Below are 10,486 nucleotides of genomic sequence, written 5' to 3' on the forward strand. Positions count from 1 at the left end.
GGGGGTGGGGATTCCCCAGCCTTGCGCTCCGCTTTCCCAGCGCACTTCTGGGAAGTTTCCAGGCGCGGCCCGGGGCAGGTAGGTGTGCATCTGCCACTCTCTCCTGGACTCCGGTTCAGAACCGCCTCCTAGCCCCGGCTCCAGTCCTGCGGCCGCACTGGGAGGGGAGGCTTGGTGTGTGGAGGGGGGTGTCTCAGGCGCCGAAGCCTGTGGGACCGGGTTCCGAGAGGGGGACCGCGGGGGCGGGCCTGGGAGGAGACGGGGGCGCGGCGAGGCCCGGGGCGGCCTGAACTTTTGCTCCCCGCTACCTCTTCCTTCCTCCCCGCCCCCTGCCCCCTGCCCCCTCACAGCGCCCCGCCGCAGCTCAGGAAGCGGCGTGACTCCGGAGTAGCCGGCGCTTCCCGGCTGCGGTGGCGGCGGCGGTGGCGGCGGCGGCGTCCCCGGCCGGCCTGGGCGCGGCGAGCCGAGCGGTGCAGGTCTGAGCCGAGTGGCGCGGCGGGGCGGCCGGGCGGTGGGGCTGCGGGGTGACGAAGCCGTGGGGAGCCGCGGTGGCAACGGCCCCTGCGCGGGGGCGACGCTGCCGATCGTGATGGAGCCCGAGTCTGTTGGGTTGTGTGTGCGGGTGGAGAGGACTCGGCGGCCGTGGGCGGATGGCGGGCGGCTCGTGGCGCAGTTGGCCCCCTTGGAGCCCCCTAGGATCTTGGGATGGAGGCGCCCGGGAGAAGGGAACCTCGCCTTTGGGGGAATGAATGAAGAGCCGTGGAAGCGCCTTCCGACTCCTCCGGGCGAACGGATTGGCCGGCGCGCGCGCTTGTGTGTGCGTGTATGTTTAGGATTTGGAGCCGCCAGGGTCCTGGGCGCGGCTGCTTGACCGCCCCGTCGCGGTCCTGTTGCCCACGTTGCCTGTCCGCCCAGCGCCCGGGGTTGGCCGGCGGGGCTGGAGCGGCGGGTGTGGACTGAAGGCTGGGGCTCGGGTGCCGGCTGTAGGCAGCTGGACGTCCGCGCCTCGAGCAGGGAGGTTCGAGAAGGAGGCGGCAAAGGTTGGGGCTGAGACTCGCTCCTCCGGCCCCCATTTCCCGGTTCCCCGAGGCCCTTCGCTGCATTCACGTTGGGTGAGTTGGTGGCACGGAGTTCTGGGGAATGAAGTTGTATGTCCAGGAAGCCGCAGGACGCCCCGGGAAGGGATGTGGCGCGCTGTTCCGTGAGGCTGAGCCGAGGGCTTCGCAGGGCCCCAGCTCCTCTTTATCAGCTGCGGTTCCTGAGAGGGCAGCCAGCCGGTGTTGGAGCAGAAAGCAGCCCGGGGGCACGTGCACCCACTGAGGCGCCCAGGTGGAAACTGAGGCCTGGAGATTTGCCCCCAAGTTCCTCTAGAACCTCGCACACCATTTCCCATGCCCAGCTTTCCTACTCCCGCCCCCCTCCCAAATGGTGCAAAATCAGGAACCCTCCCTTCATTAATTTTACCAACTGTACGTTGAATCAGGCCGCCTTGAGGTGCAAATCATGTATGGTTTTGTTTAAAATAGCATGGGCATAAAAATGCCTTTTTATGAGGAAGTCTTTAATCAAATATGTTTTTGTCTCCAATACTCCTGAAAGATTGGCAGGAAAACGTTTTCCTTGCCTCCTGCCGCATGGGGAAACTGAGGCAGCCAGGTGAAGCAGCTTGCCGTGGTCTCTCTCTCAGTGCCTGGTTGCGTAGTTGAGCCAGAAGTGGAGCTGCAGGGCCCTTCTTCCCTCCTAGGTCCAGCTCCCCGGGAGAACCATTTCTAGGGCCCTCTGAAGGAAATTCAATAATGTTTTTGTGTTTTTTCTCTCTGGGTATTGTATGACTGCAGTGAGTAGGGTTAATTCATCCAGGATATTGTGTGTGGGAGGTGGAGAGGCGGGTTTGTCCATAGTGGGTCCCACGTGAGCCTTGCTTTTCTTTGATGGTTAGATGGCCAGGCATCCCAGCACTGTCACTGTGGCTGCCCACTTGAGGCCTCTGTGTCTGCACCTTTCTTCTCCTCTGTTGCTGCTGCCCCTGACCGGAAGAGGTGAGGAACTTGATTTTCCGCTGGCCTAAAGGAGAGAAGATTAATCCCTGCAGCTGGAAGAGGCTATGTTTACAGGAAAGTTTGGGAGAGGCTGGGAAGTGGACTCTGCTTATTTGGTGTCTGGAGAAAGAGCAGAAAAGAAACTCCAAGTCAACCAGCTGGGCCACGGGGGACTGTGATTAGACTGTGGTTGTCCAAGGCCACCTAGGGCCTGGCTGGAGGTGGCCCGGCTAGCATCCGCCTAGCATCTGCCGATGGCATGGCTAGCATCCGCATCCGGGCTAGCTCCAGGGGATGGGGAGAGGGGAGACACTCTGGGGCTGCCCTGGGCAGGTGAGCACATGCCCTACCTAAGGAGGGCAGCTTTGGCTCAGCTCCAGCCAGTTGGGGGGGAAAAAAAATCGACTTGACAGGTCTTGTTACTTTTCGAGAGAGTTCTCGAGCATGGACATTTAAGTGTGGGCTCCAGTTCTACAGGTAGGGGGTGGGGTGAGTGCTCTGCCAGGAGGTCTGAAGCTTGACATCTGGCCCTGTGTCTGTGTACTGGGGAGGGCATCCCACTGTCAGAGACATGTGACACCTGACAGGGCATGGGGATCGCATCTCCCCGAGGCTGAGGGACTGAGAATTGACGGGAGCCCAATGTGCCTGTGGCCATGTGCCCGGCTGCTTCATGTGCTGTGTGTCATGCATCCATTCAATAGCTATTTGATGAATTCTTTTTTTTTTTTAAATTTTATTTATTTACTTACTTATACAGCAGGTTCTTATTAGTTATCTATTTTATACATATTAGTGTATATATGTCACTCGCAATCTCCCAGTTCATCCCACCACCACCCCCCTTCCCCCCTTGGTGTGCATACGTTTGTTCTCTGCATCTGTGTCTCTATTTCTGCCTTGCAAAGCGATGAATTCTTGTCATGTGGAAAGAGACACGCTGCCCAAAACTTTTCAAATAATTTCATTATCAAATAGTACACCATGATAAGACAGAGTCCCAGCCCTCGTGGGAAGGGAGCAGGCACAAATGCCTGTACCTGGTGGACAGGTGAACAGTGAGCTGCATTCAAAGGTGGGCAGGACAGTGAGAGGTGGGTTGTATAGGAGAGTCTCCTTTTACTGATGTGGAAATTGAGGCTCGGAGCAGCGGGTCGGAAGTCACACAGCCCAGAAGTGGAAAGTCAGCCCAGGTCTCTGATTGTCCAGCTCCTGGGCCGGCTCTTTCATCCCACCCTGCTGGGTTGGAGTCTCTTGGCAACTCCTAGATGAATGGACATTCGCTGTGGTGGGGAGCTCTTGCTTCCTGTCCCTGTCTCCAGACCCTGTCCTGGTCCCCAGGTCTCAGCAGGCCCTGGATTGCCAGGTGTCATTTGGGATGCATTTGTATGAGAGAGGAGTTTCCTTAAATTCTAAAAACAGAAACTCTTTTGAAACGTAGCTGGCCTGGGAGTGTCACTGTGTGAGCACTCTGTCACTGGGCATCTCTTGAGCAGCACGTGATTTAGAAGCGACACTTTCAGCCACTGGTGAGAACAGTACATCCACCAGCAAGTCAGGATGCTCAGGTGATGTTGACTGAGTTCCGCCGGAACTGTGTTGCTTTGCTGTGAATCCAGAGGCTGTCTTCTCACTTAGCTAACGACGTACTGGGAGACTGTTTTGACTTGCATGGGGTCTTCCGTTATTGTTCTCAAGTGCTGGGGTCTGATTTCCTTCCTGAGACGCTCATCCTTTAAGATGAAGCACTGGGACGAGTTGATTTATGTGTAGACCCGTGTCTGCACAGCATGAAACGAAGCATAGAGGCGGCAGTTATCTACTGAGTATCCAGTCTCCATGTCTAGGAAGAAAAGTAACGGTTTTGTGTGGATTTGGGCCAGTACAGAATATATATATTTTTTAAGTACGGGGGCTGGGGAGGAAGACATTGGGTCATAACAGCTGTCATTTGCTGGGCCCCTACTGATTCCCAGCTGGCCCTGTGCCAGCCAGGTCAGACAGGTGTCCCCCCTTTGTCTCAATCAGAGGGCAGGGGGGCTCTTGGAGATCACAGGGAAGAAACTTTCAGCCATCCGGATGTGCAGGAGCTAGGAGCACGGAATGGCAGTGGAGGAAGGAGGGAAATGGGGCTGGAGGTGGAGAAAAACAATCCTGGCTCTAGAAGGGGAAGGCGGGCGTGAATCAGCAAGTGGTAAGGGGCGGGGAGGTGGCAGAAGAAAGCAGGTTCTCAGTCTCTGCTGATTTCGAAAAGGATGTACAGGAAACGCGAGCAGCCTCTTTCATCAGCAGCAGCTACATGCAGCATTTACGCCTTCTTCCAGGTGCAGGCCCAGGGCCAGGTGCGTGGGAGCCGAGAGGCAGCGCTCAGAGCAGTAGGCGAGGCAGAACTTGAGCAAGTCAGAGTTCCACAGTGCTGCCCAGAGTGCGGCAGGAGCCTGGGTTAGCGACTCTGACATTGGAGTGGTCTGGGGCGACTTCACCCCTGGCCTGAGAGCTGGGGTCCTATACATGACAATACCTGCCAGGCACTTGGAGTGGTGCCTGGCATACAGTCAGCGCTTAAGAAACATCGGCTTTTGTGGTATTCTTTAGCTCTAGAGCTCATAACCGGGGACAGGGGACGTCTCTGATCTCTCTGAAATTGCACGCACAGTTTTTTATGTAGATGTGTATATTTCTTGGTGTGTGTTGGGGGTGGAATTCTAGCATATTCTACCTCAGAGGGCTTCTCTGACACCCTGTAAGGCCAGGAGCCCCAGGACACATTGGATTCTAGTCAGGCTGGTTGCCTCACCTCTCTGGGCTATTTCTTCACCTGTGCAAAGAGGGGCCTGGATCCACAGTTGCCCTCTGGGATGCTTCCAGCGGAACGCTGTGGACAGGCTGTAGGTCGGTTTGGCTGTGCTCCCATGAGATGCGCTTAAGCCCAGGGCAGACCAGGAAATGTGCTGGGGTGGCTGGCTTTTGAATGTTACATCTTGAGCACCACTGTAAGCTTCAGAGAGTCCCGAGCAGGTGTGTGTGGGGGGGCCTTTTTGCCGGGGCAGGCTCTCCCTGACACCTATGCTACGTTTCTAGAGTTTGTCCTGGTCCAGGCCTTTCAGGTCTCTGGAGAAAGTGAGGCTGGCGGATCCTCAAAAGCAGAGAGTATCATTATAATGGAAACCTGGACACTTTCCAGAATCGTGTTTGTGATAAAAATATCGAAACAGGCAGCCTAGTTACCCAGGTGCCTGGAAAGTACCCCAACATGGGCAAATAATTAGATTACAAGGCAGGCGCAATTGTTTTTTCCAGTGATATGCGGGAACCTGGTGGTTTCACGTCTTCTCTTGAAATGGAGTATGTGTTTGCTGGCCCTTTTTGCTCCCTGTGGTCGAAAACATAGTGGAGTGGCCTCTGAGGGGGAAAGGATCTGAGAGTTGGCAATCCTGTCCCTCTCGGGGCAGCCTTGGATCTTGGGGGAATTTCTGTCCCTCTCTGCTGTGCCCTTGTAGGGAGCAGCCCCAAGGGCCGGGGCCCGTGGCACATTTGCTGTGATGTTAGAAGGTGCATTTCAGAGTCTGAGAGGTCTGTGAAGGTGTGTTATTTTCTCACCCCTTGTTGAAAGGGGTCTGGGCAGCTCTGTCTGCCCTTCGTGACACACGTTAGTTGACTCGGGCTGGATGAAGTAAGTTCGGCCAGCATCTTCATCTTCCAATCAACCAAATGTTTGGTACCCATCATGCGGATGTTCTTTTAGCCTGGGTGTTGAATCCTGTATAGGCCCTTGGAGGGTGGGGTGAGCCTGGGCACCTTGTTGACCTGCGTTTGATCATGACCCTGGGCAAGTGGTTTAATCTCCTTGTGCCTCGGTTTCCTCACCTGTAAAGTCGGGTTAATAATCTCTTCCTTGTCCTTGTAGTGTAGTTTGAGTACCAGTAGTACAAGTTAGGGTTCAAGGGAGCTCCCCAAACTGAACCCCTCTTTCCTGGCCAAGTTCTGAACGGACGGAGAGAGAGGGAAGGAGAAAGATGGGTGGAGCTAAAAATGCAATGTTTGTTCCCGACTGGAGTAGGCATGGTAGAATGTGATTGAACCGGTGGGCACGTGGGCATCGCGATCCTCAAGTGAGAAGTGGGCAGTTAGGCCGGCTGACCTCCCCTGAGTCACAGGTCGAGTGGGAAAGCGGCAGCCTCTCCCTGGGCCGGCCCCCTTCCTCCACAGGGCAGCCAGCAGGGGGCAGTGCCTACTCTGTGTGGGAAGAGGCAAGGCCAGGCTACCTATGTCTAGGTCCTCCTTGCACACTCCTGGGATGGGGGTGGATGGACACCACCAGGTGTAGACACAAGTGGTGGTACACAGGTGGCGCTCTCTCCACGAGGAAGAAACCTCAGGAGCGGGCAAGAAGATACCCCCCATCTCCCACCCCACCTCCACACACAGCAAATAATAAGTACTTAGCCCCGGGGCCTGACCCAGGGGGGCGGGGGGCAGGGGTTTGGGGCTGGCACATGGCACCTATTAGGCAGAAATTGATAAGGGCAGCATTAGATATGCAGTTGATAAGGATATTGAGGGGGACATTGAGATTAGGAAGTGAGCCAGTTAACGAGGCCTTGTTATCTGTAGAGCATGGCAGTGATTAGCCAGATTGAGATAATGATTAGCCTTTGTGACACACATGTAATTTACAAGGGGGGGGGTGCCCCCGGTGCCACTGGCTGGCTGACAGCCTGGTAGCCTGAGTGGGAGAGCCTTTTCTGCCTCCTCTTGGTTCTCCCTCCCGGTTCATCCCAGGGGGTGACTGTGGATCCAGCCCCCTCTTTGCATGGCCTGAACCTTCCTCAGTCCCCTGCCCCCCCTCCCATCACCACCTTCGGGAAGCTTTGCCAGCAATTCTTACCATCTCTCCATATCCTCCCATCCAGGTGTTACCGTCCTCCTCTGAGCGTCTGCAATTCTACGCTATTGAACTCAACCTACTTTATACCATGTTCTTTCTAGTTTTCCTGGGTGTGGTCCACTCACCCAGGCCCAGCAAGCCTCTCAAGGGTGATGAGGCTGTCTGGGGGCCCACTCAGTCACGAGAGACTGTCATTTGTTGAATGAATGCATCAAAAGCCAGTTAGTCCTGGAGAAAGGGCTGTGATGGATTTCATGTGGGCCTCTGGGTGTGCACCCAGAAGACAGAAAAGTATCCCCAATTCAGCAGCATGGTGCAGGAGAGTTAATGCTTGTCACTAAATTTCTGAAGGAGTCAAGAGCCTAATGTAATAACCTTGGATTTCCTGACACTAGATTTTTGGGTTATTAAAAGGTAGTGACCACAGTTTTTTGTGTCTTGAGAGTCTTGTGGATAAACGTTATGGAATTTTGGTTGGTATTTCAGTCATAGAAGCAGGAGCCATTTACTCAGGAAAGAAATGTGGAGGCGGTAGTGTTTCTTATGGCCAGTATAAATAGCTTGTCTTTAAGTTCCATGCTCCTTTGTTTGGAATGTAAATATTTGCATTAAAAATATAAAGTATGTCCTGGCATGTATTTATAGGGACCATAATTTCCAAACCAAAAATCAGACTATTGGTCTACAGAGGATTACTGCCTCTGATTCATGAACCTGTTTATATAAAGTCTTCCAACTGTACACACACAGAACCGTATTTGCTTTGTGCACGTAAGGGATCTCCAGGATTACAAGAAAGCAGAGTTGCCCCAGGGAATTGGGCCAAGTAGTTGGGTTACCCGACAGACACTTATGATCACGCTGTCTGTTAAGTTGCAACCACCCCGGGCAGGGCGAGGTTTTGGCCCAGGTCCCGTGGGACCGGCCAGCTTCTCTGTCCTCAGTTTCCTAGACATCCAGGTGGGAGTTGGCCGCAGCTGGCTCGTCTCTGGGTCATGTAACCAGACACCTGATTTCAGAATTGCTGTTGCTGTAGGAAGATGTGAGAAGAATGCGGGGATTGGTGTTCTTTCCACCATCTCGTTTCTGGTTCAAGGATGAACTCTGAGGGCCCTGGAGGATGTCATCCTCCATCAGATTCTTGGGGCAGTTTAGCTTTTTAATTTTCCATGAAGAAAAGTGCAGATTTGTCAAACATTTGCTGGAGGCAGGATATCACCACTTATTTGGTCTCCGCCCTCTTCTTTGGAATGAGAGATTGGGGGCTGCAGTCGGGCTGGGCCAGGGCCTCTGCTCCTGGCACTGTGTGTGTGTGTGTGTGCGTGTGTGCGTGCGTGTGTGTGTGTGTGTGTGTGTGTGTGTGTGTTGGGTGGGTTTATTCTCCAAACTCTCTGTTGGCAGCCCTCGATGGAAAACCTCTCTCCAGAGTCTCAACAAATACAGAGTGGGGGGATGTCTGGTCTGTTGGAGAGGGCCAACCTAGTCCATAAGCTAGCCCTGAATCCAGGCTCATCCCCCACCTGGAAACCTCCCTATCATCACAGGGTGAAGGACAAATGAGTGGGGACCCAGGGGGCTCTTGGCAGGGCCGGGGACCCCAGCTCTGGCCTCTGTTTAGCTGCTACCAGGACCTCCTTTGTGTGGCATCCCAGCCAGCCCAGGGCCCTTCTCTCTGGTAGGACCAACACCTCCTCTCCCACTGGACACTGTTGCCTTAGGGCTGGGACTCAGTTTTGAGGTAGCAGGACTCCTTCTCTGTCTTGCAAAGGGCATGGTGTCTTGGCTATAGGAGTTTCAAGCATCTTTCTGCTTGGCGTCCCAGGATGCTGAACCCCACCCAGGGGAGGAAGTAAAGCAGGGTGGTGGTCTGAGGGGAGGGGCGTGGAGAGCTAAGTTGTAGGCCCACGCTGCCTGTGTACCATCCAGCATTAAGCACTAAATTTCCCCTGTTTGTCTCTTACTTTGACCCGTCAGTATTTCTTGTCTGAAAGAAACACCGTTTGGGCTTAGAAATGGTGAGTCCTTAGGGAGGACCATCTTCCTGTGTACCTGGGTGTTCTGGAACCGTGGGAAGCTCACGATTTGCCTTTTCTTTGGTCATCTGTAGCCTGACCTTCACTGATGGGACCTTCCCTTATTCTGTCACAATTCTCTGTAAAGATAACAGTTCCAGGAAGGCTCCATCCAACCCCACTTCAGGCCAGTAATCCAAGCGCACTATTTGGAAAGTCAGAGGAAATAGCTGCTTTTAGGACATATTGAACTTGGCTAAGAAAGTTATCAGTAGCACTAAATGAGAGGATGAAAGAAGGCTCCGATTAATGAAAGTGAATCAGCCTGATATCTGTGTTGCCCTAACTTTGAAAAGCTGTTTATACCTGTTCTATAGCAGTTTCTGTGAGAAATTAGATATGGAAAGATGTACAAAAGGGAAGAGTGAGCTTAGCAAAGGTGGCCTCTTTATTGGAAATAGCTTCCAGGAAAAAAATCTTTTGCCCATGGGTCGACAGCTGAAAATCCATGGATCTTTTGCATTGTTCACAATTTGGCTCAGAGAATAAAAATGATGTATTGGAAAGTAGATGAAACCTCAGTTGCCATTTAGATGGTAGAAAATAAATTTGCTTTTGGCTGTTAAAACTGAAACAAATCAATAGAAAAATGCAGGCCTGCCCACTTTTAAGTCGGCAGTTTCTTTTTTTCTGTGTGTGTGTGGGTTTACGTACCTTTGGATCAGTTATGAAGGTACAGGATTGTTTAGGGAGACGTGTGTGTATTTATGTGTATATATATTTGTTTTACGAAGTTCTCATCTGATTTTTTTAATTTGAATTTTATTTTTATTTTTTTATACAGCAGATTCTTATTAGTTATCTTTTTTATACATATTAGTGTATATATGTCGATCCCAAATCATGCAACAGACTTTTTTGCCCATTCAACCTGTCCTTTTTATAAAACAGCTTTAACGAGATGTAATTCACATAACATAAAATTCACCCATTTAAAGTATACAATTCTGTAGTTTTTAGTATGTTCACAGACATGTGCAACCAGAACCACATGTAATTTTAGAACACTTCATTGTATCAAAAAGAAACCATGTACCCATTAGCTATCAGCCCTCTGTCTCTCCATTCACCCCCACTCTCCAGCCTTAAGCAACCAGGAATGTATTTTCTATCTCTATTGATTTCTCTATTCTGGACTTCAGGTGAATGAAATCATATAATATGTTTTTTGTGTGGGTCTGGTTTCTTTCACTTAACATAATGTTTTATGGTTCATCCATATGGTAGCTTATATCAGGACTTCATTCCTTTTTATGGCCAAATAATATTCCATTGTATGAATAGACCACATTTTATTTATCCTTTCATCTGTTGATAGACGTTTGGGTGTTCTCCACCTGTTGGCCCTTATGAATAGTGCTGCTATAAACATTCATTTATGAGTTTTTGTGTGGACATGTTTCCATTTTTAGAATTAAAATTTATGAGGTATTTTTACTTGCTTTTAATAATAAGATTCATTTACTTTTTTTTTTTTTTTTTTTTTG

The 10,486-nt window shown here is 51.8% G+C and overlaps 1 protein-coding gene across 1 annotated transcript in view; it reads left to right on the forward strand.

Annotated features, from left to right (window-relative positions):
• Nucleotides 1-10,486, forward strand: part of CHST15 (carbohydrate sulfotransferase 15) — an 84,902-nt gene that overhangs the window by 845 nt on the left and 73,571 nt on the right. The gene's annotated exons all lie outside the window — the stretch shown is intronic.

The sequence above is a fragment of the Lipotes vexillifer genome, unplaced genomic scaffold (genome assembly GCF_000442215.2).
Source record: "Lipotes vexillifer unplaced genomic scaffold, Lipotes_vexillifer_v1.1 scaffold741, whole genome shotgun sequence".
NCBI lineage: Eukaryota > Metazoa > Chordata > Mammalia > Artiodactyla > Lipotidae > Lipotes > Lipotes vexillifer.